Source organism: Protopterus annectens, chromosome 9.part0, assembly GCF_019279795.1.
Source record: "Protopterus annectens isolate FY-2018-M chromosome 9.part0, PAN1.0, whole genome shotgun sequence".
NCBI lineage: Eukaryota > Metazoa > Chordata > Ceratodontiformes > Protopteridae > Protopterus > Protopterus annectens.
In genome coordinates, this window is record NC_056743.1 from 1,206,917,147 (window position 1) to 1,206,928,659 (window position 11,513).

At 39.8% G+C, this 11,513-nt stretch overlaps 1 non-coding gene across 1 annotated transcript; it reads right to left on the bottom strand.

Annotated features, from left to right (window-relative positions):
* Positions 1–4,213: 4,213 nt before the first annotated feature.
* On the bottom strand, positions 4,214–4,285 carry TRNAA-UGC. Its single transcript has one exon. It is a non-coding gene; the product is annotated as a tRNA-Ala (tRNA).
* Positions 4,286–11,513: the final 7,228 nt, after the last annotated feature.

An 11,513-nucleotide genomic window follows, 5' to 3' on the forward strand; every position in this document is an offset into this window, starting at 1 on the left:
GAAAAAGGCTTCCTAAACTACCATCTCTTTGCTGAGATATCAGCTTTTTTTTAGACATTTAACTTTGATCTGTTTCAGTTTCTTCTGCAGTTACTCCTCCTGAAGATTTTAACTGAATTAAATGCACTGTGTGAGAAGTCATACATTAAAGCAAGTCTTTTATACCAAATTAATAGGATGGCAGTTTTGGTGGTTGTACTGCACAATATAGACATGTTAAGATATGTTTTTTTTACATGAAAATGTTACCTAACTGCAAATTGGGAGGTGAAGTGACACTAGATGTATATGCGCGCACACACAGGCATATAATCTATTCCGGGTCTATGTTTAACCATCGCATAACATTTGCAACAAAAACAAACCCTATCCATTGAACGTTCATTCCGTGAACGGGAAAGTAACTAGTTGGCCAACACTTCCCCATCTGCTGTTTTCCCCAGTGTAGTGTAGTCTTGGAGTGGGTTTATATAGTTGGGGATGTGGGGGCACAGGTCCCCACCTGGGTAGATTTGAAATACTGTATTGTGTGAGGCGGGGAAGTGTTGGCCAACTAGTTACTTTCTTTGTGAAAAAATGAATGATTGCTGAATGAACATTTGATGGATAGGGTTCGGTGTTTAGCCATTCAATGCAAATGTTATTTGATGGTTAAACATAGACCCAGCTATTTCTCTATTACACACACACACACACACACACACACACACACACACACACACACACACACACACACACACTCATTTGTTTCTAAACATACATGCATGTAAGATGTATGCTGCACAGATATAATTCATATAGATAGATACATATATACAGATATATTAATTATATTAATTCTTAATTGTAATGTCCTGTTAATTCCTGCTAGTAAAATATTGTATCCAATTATGTATTTTTGCTAGATGTGATAATTGCTTTGAGAGTGTTGATGGAGAAGTATAGAGAATGTCAGAAGGAGTTGCATTGTGTCTTTGTGGATTTAGAGAAAGCATATGACAGGGTGCCTAGAGAGGAGTTGTGGTATTGTATGAGGAAGTCGGGAGTGTCAGAGAAGTATGTAAGAGTGGTACAGGATATGTACGAGGGTAGTGTGACAGCGGTGAGGTCTGCAGTGGGAGCAGGGTTGCCAGACATCCCTATTTGGGCGGGACTGTCCCGAGATCAGCAGCCTGATCCCGAGTCCCGCCCAGCCTCCGCTTTGTTTGTTTTTTTTTTTTTGGTTTTTTTGATTGTCCGGTATACCTGGCATACGGGCCAATCAAAAATTGCTAAACATGGAGCTTCTTGTGTTCCGCATTAAACCTTTTTTTTTTTTTTGGTCTTCACTTGCCGTGAGAGACCTTCTTTTATTTTTTGTCCCTACCTGGGGGGGGGGCTGGAAATCTGGCAACCCTGAGTGGGAGTGACAGATGCATTTAAGGTGGAGGTGGGATTACATCAAGGTTAAGCTCTGAGACCTTTCTTATTTGTAATGGTGATGGACAGGTTGACAGACGAGATCAGACAGGAGTCCCCGTGGACTGTGATGTTTGCAGATGACATTGTGATCTGTAGTGAGAGTAGGGAACAGGTAGAGGAGACCCTGGAGAGATGGAGATATGCTCTAGAGAGAAGAAGAATGAAGGTCTGCAGGACTAAGTCAGAATGTGTGTGTGTGTGAATGAGAGGGAGAATAGAAGAATGGTGAGGATGCAGGGAGTACAGGTGGCGTAGGTGGATGAGTTTAAATACTTGGGATCAACAGTTCAGAGTAATGGTGAGTGTGGAAGAGAGGTGAAGAAGAGAGTACAGGCAGGATGGAGAGGGTGGAGAAGTGTGTCAGGAGTGATTTGTGACAGACGAGTACCAGCAAGAGTGAAAGGGAAGGCCTGCAAGAGGGTAGTGAGACCAGCTATGTTATATGGGTTGGAGACAGTGGCATTGACAAAAAAGGCAGGAGTCAGAGCTTGACTTGGCAGAGTTGAAGATGTTAAGATTTGCACTGGGTGTGACGAGGGTAGACAGGATTAGGAATAAGTATATTAGAGGGTCAGCCCAGGTTGGAAGGTTTGGAGACAAAGCCAGAGAGGCAAGATTACATTGGTTTGGACATGTGCTGAGGAGGGATGCAGAGTATATTGGGGAAAAGATGCTAAGGATGAAGCTGCCAGGTAACAGGAAAAGAGGGAGGCCTAAGATAAGGTTTATGGATGTGGTGAGAGAGGACATGCAGGTGGTTGGTGTGACAGAGCAAGATGCAGAGGACAGGAAGAAATGGAAACAGTTGATCTGCTGTGGCGACCCCTGACGGGAGCAGCCGAAAGAAGAAGTCTTTATCTTCCCAGGCCTCCACTGAAAATGGGTAATCTCTACCCATTCGGACTTTTCTGGTTACCAAATGTCAAATAAATAAATATATAGATCATTAAAGATAATTTCTAAAGGTGCAAAGCGATCCTTTTTTTTTGTACAAAAAAAGTATTTGCATGAACTTTTGTATGCAAAAGCAATAGTCGTTTCACATCCATGCATTAAAAACCAGTTTTTAAAATATTTCTTTGAACACGGAAGGCTAAATCTAGTAAGCCATGTTTATGGCATTAATATTCATAGGAGGGCAAGGAGTAGTAATGCCATTCTGGGTTTCAGCAATAATACTGCTGGATTAGTATAGATAAGTAATTGTAAATTAGTGACGTAATTGCCAGACTGTTAATTTTTCTTCCAAACTGTTAGTATGTGGTACGTCATGCAGGTGGAGATAAAATTCCTCTTCAAAGTATGTGAGAAGTTAAGTTTAAAAATTGTGTGCTTTCACTTCCCATAATTTAAGGCAAGGAAATGAAAGTTTTATAAAGTACAAGCAGGTTTGTGGATACCTACACAATACTAGAACAATATTATAGGGAAGAAAAACATCCTAAGGGTTGAGTTAAACTGTAGGAAAAGATGGATTTCTGCTTTAATATTATTCAGTTCTATTTACCATGGATATCATTAAAAAAAATCCTAACAGTGAATGTGTGACAGACTTTTACTGTGGAACATCGAGAAGCATGAACTTTTTAATGCCCAAAATGAGGACCATTCTTCGTAATGAAGTATACTTGAGAGGTTTGCTTTCTACAGAGGCAGTAGCAGTCAGGACATAAAACATCACTGAAGGACTACTTTTTCCATTAGGGTAAAATACACAGCTTAACTTAATGAATGACTTGCAGTGACTATTGTTTAGAGTACAAGGACTCAGGAGAAAAGTGCTAAAACTTTCTGTAGGTATCCCTTCCCTATCAGAAGAATATCTGCTTCATGTAAACACTTCAGAATGAAAATAGAGAAATGGTAGGACTGTCCCTTTAAGACGTTCTTTGTGCAGCCAAGGCCGCTGTATGCCTACTAGCATGGAACTACCATTTATGCCTGTGTTCTGTGTAATGTCATTGCATACAATTAAATACTGTCAATGATTATAGTCATGTTGGCATACTGAAAGTACATTTTGCTGTTTACATTAGCAGTTTGCTGTTTTGTGTTTTTTTTTTCTTTCTGTCACTGAAACAGAATTTAATTCATCAAGATAAATGTGTTAAACACAAAAGGGAAAATAGCAAAAATATACTTTATTTCCTGAATCAGCCAAACTTTGGGAAAGTGAGCATGAAATCATAGCTTTGTATGATGCAGTTGTGCCATCCTCCCCACCCCCACATATACCTTTCTTCTGCTGTACATCATTCTGAACTGACAAATCTTACTTACGGTACATTTATCACTGGCTCGGATTACAGTATGTGAAGCCTACACTCTGGAATGGAATGTACTGACATTTACACATATCCAAAGGCAGGAATCACTTGAAGTAATTTACATTTGTTTTTAAAGGGGGAAGAGAAGGAGAGTTTTACTTTTGTCACATTACAAATGAGGGTATAGGAATTTGTATCAGTCATTTTATAAATATGTTGTGGCAAGATGGCTGTAGCATAGTTAAATTTTATTTAGTATCAAAGTTATTTTAAGGTAGATAAAATTAGTATTGCTGTTAAAACTTATTTAGATGACTTTGAAAAACTATGATGTAGAGACTGCAAATAAATGTGTCATGACCTAGAAAGTTGCAGTGTGTCTGTTACAGGATTCAGTTAATGTCCTGAATACAGATATACACGTGCAAGCATGTATGCATAAGTGAATAGTATTTATATTAAAAAATAAATAAATAAAAAATCTTTGGAGATGCCGGGGATTGAACCCGGGGCCTCATACATGCAAAGCATGCACTCTACCACTGAGCTACATCCCCTGATATAGTTTAATGGATGATATCTACTCTGATAAATGATATATGTGTGTATTTGTTATTAAGAGTAGTACACACTGGGTATGTTTTTTAGTTTGCATGTCTTTAAGTATTCCATCTGTTTGTAGTGCTTCTTTTGCAAAAAAATATTGACATACTTTTTCAAGACCTACATATTCACAATTGTCATAGTATCTCTCCAGTTCCTGCTTGTATTTCATATTGACTTTCATAGTTATTTCACAATTAATTAGCTGCCTCAAAAAATTCTCACATTTTTGAAAGTTTTCAGTATTTTTCGGTCTTTTTTTTTTTTTTTTTTTTATTACTGTATACGTTTTTTTTCCTAAAGAGGCAATTATTCCTGTATATAGTGAGAATATGCAGCTTCTAATTCATTGTTTTGTAAAATCATAAAACAAAAGTTTTGATTTTTCTCATTTTTATACAGTTTTCCAATTCAGGCATTCTTTCAAACCCAAAACCACTTCTTATTGTAGTTTATTTGTCGCAAGAAAATGCTTATGTTCATCATTTGATCACTGCTGCAGCAGCCTAAACTACAGGGACAAGTCCTGTCAAAGATCAAATGTCTGGCCAGCCTTGCTTTAGTGCACCTTCCACATGCCCTTATGGCGGTTGGAGCTTGTGAGGAAGTCAGCATAGAAATAGAAGTACGGATACCAAACTCAGAACATTTTTACCATTGAAACAACCAGCAAATCTTGCTTACTACTGTGACTTTTCTGGTTCGACAGGCAGTCAGTTTTTCATCACAGTGAGCAGATAAGTACCCCATTGGGAACTTCCTTCCATTTTATGAGAAAAATCTGCAAGTTCTCTCTGAATTTATGTCTAAAAAAATGTGGAAGTATTCTTGTGGTCAGCAGTCTCCCTATAAAGATTACAACATGCATGTTGTTTTTTGTGGTGTCAGTGGCACAACAGCACACTTCCCTTTGGTGCAGAAGGCTGTGAGTTTTATTCCCACACTAGGTAGAGTGATTAACAACACTACAGTACCACATACTGGGGTTGCTGCATTCCTGTGTGTGTTGTCATTTGAATGAGATGTTAAACTGAAGCTGCATTTGCTTAAATTTCTGGTAGCTCAGGTGGATGTGAAAGACCCCACTGCACCTATTGAAAAGAGTAGGGAAATTTCCCTGATGTCCTGGACAAATTTCCCCCAGTAGTGTAAAAACCACCTCAGGTGTTCCCTGAAAAGAGGCTTCTAGCTTACTGGGAGTAACCCATTTAACAAAGGAAAAATTATAAATAAAAATTGTTTAGGTGAAAAACATATTCAGTTCTGTTCAGTTTGTAGAACTATTACACCTAAAACTCTTAGAAGCAAAGTTCTTTCATGTTACATTTAGAATATCAGTGGTCAAAGGCACTTACCTGTAGAGTAGTGGAGCAGAATTTCAGTTCCTTAGATGTCCCTCTCGTCTTCCCAAGAAAAGAAAAGTATCCAGGGAGGCTTCAGTTACCAGTCTGACACCATCAGCCAGCAGCTTTGCTGTAGCCATGTTGAAGCCTTTTGTCCGTCAGCTTCTCTTCGCTCTTCAGGCATTCTTCCTCTTGAATCTGCTAAGGGCCGAAAGACACGTATATCCTCCAAGGCTGTTTAGATGTCCATTTCGGGCAGGGGAGAATCACTGTTGTCTGGAATGAGGAGGGAATGGACACTTCCTTTCAGGGTCATATTGAGGAATCTTATTTCTGGGGTGATGACCATACATCAAAGCACTCCAGTTCTGTAGGTACTTCAAGGAAAAGGAGGCACAAATTCAAGCTTTACTTCTTTCCCTTTATTCCCTTCAGTTAAGGAAGTGAAAGATGATTGGTTTACCTTTGCTAAAGGTTTATTTAAAGCCTCTCAGTCTTTACAATCTGAAAATTCTCAGTCCAACAGGAGGTAAACCATCCCTTCATCTTCTGATTCAGATTCTCTGAGGTACAGGATATAGATATATGTTGCATCATTAGTTTCTACAGCAGATAACTGGGAACGTGAATCTGAGGAAACTGTATCTTAAGACTCGTAAGTGGGAACAGAAATAAATGTCAGAGAGCCACCCTAAGATGTTATGAGTCGTTGCATGTAGATTCTGCTTAGCCAGTGGCCATTACCACTGTTTTAGCTGAGCTCTTTATATAACACCACTAATGCTGTGTCTCTAGAGCAGCTGCCACATGATCAGCTATGAGATTTACTCTTATGTGCACTCAAGAGTTTGTCATAGGATGTGAAAGCAGAGATTTTTAATGCAACTCTTATCACAAAAGAGCAATTTGGATCATCATCTGCTCAGGTTATCAAGAAATTTGATGAAAGGGGATGGTTTATCCAAGGGAGGTTACTCAGATTTTTCAGTCTGCCATCCTCAGATATATCAGAAATTTTCCCTCCAGCCCAGGGCCTTTTTATAGGAAACAGTACAAACAATCTCAACAAAAGACAGGAAACAAATGTTCAGAAAGGAGTAGCAAGGGTAGGGTGGGGTCTGAAAAGAAAGGAGAACCTCCCAAGGACAGTCTAACAAAAGCAGATTGAACAGTCTCTTCCCCTTTCCTTCTTGGCACCCCATAAAGCTTTCCCAAAACTCATGGGTTCATTTTCTTCTAACACAAAATTACATCAGACACTTAAGTTTTAAGAATTGTACAAAAAGACTACAGTTGGCAGTGGGACTCATTTTCATCATTTCAAGGGCTTTCTCTCCATCTTTCCACTCAAACCTCATCATTTCCTTTTATCTTGGATCAAATGCTGTCTTGTGGAGGAATAAAGACTGTCCACCGAATCAAAAAGGACAGTGGTTTTTACTTAGTGATTTTTCAGGTGCAGAAGGAAAAAAAGACTATGAAAACCCATGCTAGATCTTTCCTTTCTGCATATTAAGATCCCAAAGTTCAAAATGCTTTATCTACAGTATCTGTTAGTACTTATTCCTCCTTTTAGTTTCCTGGTAAATGTCTTTCTGTTTCACTATTGCAGTATTCCTTACAATTGGGATCCCCTGCAAAGGGTGACCTGATGTCCAGCCAGTATACCAAAGCCTTTAGGTTGCTACAGGTACGGCGTACGTCATTCCCGCATACAGCATAGGGCATAAAGGTGACATCCAGATGTACCATACTCAGAACTTCTCTGCTGTCAGTCCGAATGCCATCTTCGATTGTCAGTCTGAATGCTCATTTTGTTTGCTGGTTTACCAAGCCGTTTTTTCAGATAAGTGCCCCATTGGGGTTTTGTTCTCATCTTTTTTCCTTTGTTTTTGTTGCTTGTGGGGTTCATGTCATCCAGAAAGGGTAAATGCCATTCTGGGAGACAGATTCCCCATAAAGATCATCACAAGCAGTGTTTATTTTATCTGTGTGCTTCCCATGACCATAAGTCCTGTTCTAATTGCCAGGCTTTTGCCCCGAAGAGACTGCATAGTCAGCTTTCTTCTTTGGCCATAAATATAGAAAACCAACACCTTAAGATTTTGGCAAAAGGCACCATGGAAGGATCTTCCCACTTCGAGGGTCAGCCTTTCCATGAAGAAGAAGGCCAAGAAAGCTAAGTCAGATTCTTCAGCTCTCAAGGTTAGTGAAAACCCAGAAGATTGCCTGGTTCCTTTGTTGGATTCCAGTGCCATGACCACTTTGGAGGCCAGCATGAATCCAGCTTCATGCAAATCCCTGAAGGCCTTGCAGACATCTGTTTTACATGTTTGGGAGGAAATGCTGCTGATTATTACTGAAAGGCCTAGGGGTGTTCCTCAGGTTTTGGTTGGGGGGAGGTACCGACTACCATTATTATAGAGTGTCATATGGGGTCTGAGCCTTCTAAGTTTTTCAAGGCTAACATCCTCTTAAAGAAGAAACAAAAAACTTAGCATGTTTCTCCTGCTCCTAAGGACCCTCAGAATAAATGGCAGAATTTCACTCGAGGTTTGTTTAATGCCTTTAGCGCTTTGAAGGCTCCTCAGGGAGTTTCTTTTCCAGCTCCCCATTGGTCTTCTACTTCTCCTAAGAGGCCTAGGGAACAACATTCCCATGAGGAGGAGGAGGAATCCCTTGCCTATTCTTCCCAGATTCCTTATCCCTTAGACTGTGGTTCTGAGGAAGACGAGTCCACTAGTCCTGGCTATCATTTTGAGGAGATTTCCTCTGGGGACACAATTTCCAGAATGATGGAATTTTTCAAATAGGCTTCTGCACGGGTGTCTGAGGTTCAGAAGAGGTATTATGAGCTTCTGCAAATGGACTGTCCTGAAGGGAAGACCTTTTCTTTCTCTCTCTTGGTGACTTCTCAGGTGGCTCGTCATTCTGTTAAATGCAGTTATGATGCAGAAAATGCTTCTTCTAAGGCAGCTGTTTTTGATTCTTTGCTGAGGAGATATTCCTGGCTTTGGCTTCAACCTTTGCCTCATGATATTAAGCCTAAGTTGAAGGTCACTCCTCTGGGTAATGAGCATTTGTTTGGTGCTGCTGCTGCTGCAGAATTGTTCAAGTCCCTACAGGAAAAGGGTAAGGCCTTACAAGATTTAAAGTATATCTTTTGCTTCTCATGTACCTAAATTCCAAAGGAATTAACCTAATAAGCCAGCCTTTTTTTGTAGGCAGTCTCACCCTCCCACCAGAGGTAAGAAGGGTGGTAGAAGGGCTCCTCTTGCTAAGGTTACCCAGACTACTTTAGCTCAGAAATATCCTTTTCCTGATGAAACAGGTGCTGTCTAACTATCCTGTTCTTAGCCACATTCCTGTTTTTCCTGTCTTTCCCTGTCCCTTCCTGTTTGGTTAAAGATTACTCAAGATTCCTGAGTTCTTTCCATCATTTTCCAAGGGTATTACGTTAGTCTGGAAATCATTTCCCCCTTTCATGGGCATTCCTCAGCCCCCTCAGAAACAGTTAGCCCTTTTTCCAGAAGTGCTTCAGGGTCTTTTGACTCGGGGAACCATTTAGGGAGTTCCAGTTTCTCAAAAGGGGAAGAGGTTTTATTCCGGAATGTTCTTGGTCCCCAGAAAAAGGACACTTGGAGACCCATTCTGGATCTCTCTCACGTAAACAGTTTTCTGAAGGTGCCTTCCTTTTGGATGCTCTCTCTTCATACTTTGTTTCCTGTGCTGCTGCTTCAGGCTTTTCTAGTTTCTCTGGACCTCAAGGATGCTTATCTTCATATCCCTGTTCATCCTGTTTTCAGGAAGTTTTTTACTTTTCTCTGTTGCTTCCTTGCATTTTCAGTTCTCTGATTTGTCCTTTGACCCCTCTACAGCTCCAAGGGTATTTGCCAAATGCCTCACTCCTGTGATTGCTTTTTTTGCAGGCTAAGATGGTTACAGGTCTTTCCCTAGCTAGACAACCTACTTTTTCAGGCCTCCTCTCTAGAGATTCTACTGCAGCATCTTCATTTTGCCATTTCTCTCCTGCAAAGTCTTGGGTTCACAATAAATTTCCAAAGGTCCTTCCTGACTCCTTCACAGGATCTTGCTCTTCCATTAATATTAATATTTTGGTCATTTTTGCTTGTCTGCCTATAGATCCCCCTTTCTTATGAATACCAAGTGAAACAGTTTCTGAAAGGGATATAACTTGTCCATTCACCTGGGAGTAAGGTGTCTCCTTTATGGGATCTTAACTTTGTACAGAAAAACTGACACTGCTTCCTTCTGAACCAGCTCACAAGGATGATTTATGTTTCTTATCATGAAAAACAATGTTTCTCATTGCTCTAACTTCTGCAAGAAAAATATCTGTATTGCAAAACCTTATGATGTCTCAGCCCCATCTCCTGTTTCATGAGGATAGGATATCTTGGAGAACCAATCCTTCTTTCATGTTAAGGTGGTTTTAGAGTTTACCTTGAACTGATTTATTAAATTCCCACTATTCTTTCTGGAACAAAAATAAATAAATAAGGGGAGAAAACTCTGCATATCGTCGTTTGCATACAGCTCAGGTGCTGTATTAATAGGATAAAAAAACTTCTGAAATTCTAATCAGTTGTTCATTTCTTAGGAAAGAAGGTCCAGTTAGTTTCAGAATGGGCTATTTCTAAATGGTTGTCCCATCCCATTCAGTATTGTTGTTCATTTCTTAGCAAGTTTCTTTCTGACAAAATCAGATCCCACTCTACCAGGGCTATGGCCTTTTCTGCTACCTTTTACGAAGGGTGGACTCTAGAAATATTCTCTTCGCAGCAATTTGATGCTCTGTCCAGGGATGTCGGGAGGCGTACTGACTGTACGCATTTCAGTCCAGTGTTTGCGTGGAGGGGGTAGCATAAGGCAGGCACTAGGATCTAGGAGAAAAAGCTAAAGTAGTGTCTTCTTCTTTAAGGATGGTCATGTGTTCGTTGTATGCACGCTAACGCGGTTGTAAGCATATTTTTCACTCGCGCGCAATTTAAAATAGACGTTTCATTGAGACAGAAGGTAAGTACGTAAAATGAATGGTTTGTGTATGTGTGTGTGTATACACTTAATTTATGTTATTTATTCTACAGGTTCCGTTTGTTTCTGTATGAGTGAGAAAGTGTGTGTGTGTGTGTGTGTGTGTGTGTGTGTGTGTGTGTGTGTGTGTGTGCGCGCACATGTATACACTTATGTTATTTATTCTACAGGTTCCGTTCGTTTCTGTATGAGTGAGAAAGTGTGTGTGTGTGTAAGCTGAACTAGCCATTCTGTTTGAATGAGATATAAAGTGCGTGTGTGTGTGTGTAAACATTTGTATAGTATTAGGATGATGCATAAAAGCAATGCATTGGCCAGACATGTTCTTGAATTTGGCCCTAGTCATACTTTTAGTTTTAGGATTGTAGAACAAGTGAGTGTTAACATTAGAGGAGGAGATATTAGGACACATACTGAAAGCAGAGAGAATATCTGGATCATGAAGTTTAGATCTGATGTTTTCCCAGGACTTAATGCCAAGTTATCAGTCAAACCCTTCCTGAAAATGAGGAGGTTGAAAGGCCACTGATAGTTTCATGTTCCATACCTAGATCTGTCTCTTTCTGTTCATCACCTCCCTTTTAGCTATCCCATTTATTCTATTACTCACTTGTTCACATATTTTTACAAGCTATACATTGCCACATTGTCTCCACCAGTTTTACATGATGTGTCTGATAAATATGCTGTAGATATGTGATTGTGTTTTGTGCTTCATGTTTTTAAATAGTGTATATCATTTTTATGCTAGTTGTTTTTATTGCTTATGTCCTTTAGCTGTATA